Genomic DNA, 1849 nt, shown 5'->3' with positions numbered 1-1849 from the left:
AGGGAGTTCCACAATTTAACTATGTGTTGTGTGAAAAAATACTTCCTTTTATCTGTTTTGAACCTCTCACCCTCCAGCTTCAGCAGATGGTCCCGCATTCTAGTATTATGGGAGAGGGTGAAAAACCTCTCCCTGTCCACTCTCTTCAAACCATGCATAATTTTATAGACCTCTATCATGTCTCCCCTCAGCTGCCTTCACAGTTCACAGTTCTCTCAGAACTCTCTCAGCCCCACCTTCCTCACAAGGTGTCAGTAGTGCGGAGAGGAGATTGCATGCCAGTTTGATTCTCCTTAAGTCGTAGAGAACTTATAAAACCCAACTCTCCTCCTCCTCCTCCTCCTTTTCCTCTTCATGCAAGACCAGCAGTTTTCAATGAGCTGGAAAACACTGCACAACGGAGGCCCATCTGCACAGACAAAGAAGGGGGCAAATAGAAGGTATCCAGTTAACATGCAAAGTCAACATATTTCATTATGAAGCTTTACCAATTGTTGTCATTTTGAAGAGAGAAATTATTTTTCTTTCATTATAGTCTGCCACCTGCTTCATAGCAGGACCATTGCATAGTTTCCAAACCAGTTAGGCTTATTGTTCAAAGTTACCCTTTTAAAACAATGTACCTAGTTCCTATGTGTTTCCACTTATTTTATTATGTGGAATGCTGTGTCTTTAGAACCTTCTATTTGGCCAGTATTTATATGACCTGCTCTTGAATAAATTACTGATAAATTACAGGAAAAAGTATTTAGTCATCTCCTTCAGTCCTTCATTTAAAATATGTGTATCCCACTCTCCTCCCTTCCCCCTTGCTCAACAGGACTGGAAGTGGCCAGCATAAATTTAAAAACAAATACAACATCACCGGCAAAAAATAGAAATGAAAGGAAGCAAGTCACAACCTTCTCTCACAGGCTATCAAAAGCATGATTTCCCCTTCACTTGCTGCTAATCAGCTTTACTGGATGGGTGACAACTGAAGAAGATACTTTTTCATGAGATTAGAACTCAGTGCGCGATGAAGCAGAAGGTTGTGGGATAGGTGTGTGAAGCTAGGGCTGAAGATTTGCTGCTTTGATCTTCTAGTGCATCAAAGAGCCTGAAATTTTGGGGCTTCTGCACTTCTCTGTTAATTCAAGTTATTTATCTACTCCCCCCACCCCAGTGCTATCTGAGTTAAGTGGAAGGCCTTGTGTTTAGATCCTAAAGCATTAAAATCTCTGAGTTTTCACACATATGCTGAAGAATCGTTGCTCCTTTGATTGGGATGTGAGAAACCAGGACTCCAGCTGCAAGGATTCTAAAAAAAAGAGATAAGCTGTATCTCAGGCTGATGTTCAAAACTGCTGCCTACCTAAGTTGTCTGCCACCGTTTTTACATGCTAATAGTAGGGAACCAAAGGTTTGTGCTCTAAACTTGCAAGTTGTAATCACTGAAATCATTTCTTCCGTGGTTTCAAATGTTTGACTTGTTTAATTAAACATGAAGACTGTGATGTCTAATAGAAGAGCTTGACAGAAGAATGCATTATGCTTTTGATTAAACAGCTTGTGGTGGTAATTAGCATATTATAACTTGTAATCTAATTTAATGTGGATTGTTTTAATAGATCTAGAATTAAAAGAAGACACAGCAATGCCCTGCAATCCAAATATGGGATATTAGTTTGCATTGTACAAACTCTCTCTCTCTTTACATTTCTCTCTGTCTCTAGTGTTATTGAACAACTGCAAGTGTAATGCTTGTACAGTGAAGGAAAAAAGTATTCAATCCCCTGCTGAATTTGCCCGTTTGCCCTCTGACGAAGAAATGACCAGTCCATAATTTTAATGGTAGGTCTATTGTAGC

Source organism: Euleptes europaea, chromosome 16 (assembly GCF_029931775.1).
Source record: "Euleptes europaea isolate rEulEur1 chromosome 16, rEulEur1.hap1, whole genome shotgun sequence".
In the NCBI taxonomy this organism is placed as follows: domain Eukaryota; kingdom Metazoa; phylum Chordata; class Lepidosauria; order Squamata; family Sphaerodactylidae; genus Euleptes; species Euleptes europaea.
The sequence above is the reverse complement of the archived record's forward strand: the minus strand, read 5'-3'. Positions refer to the sequence as shown.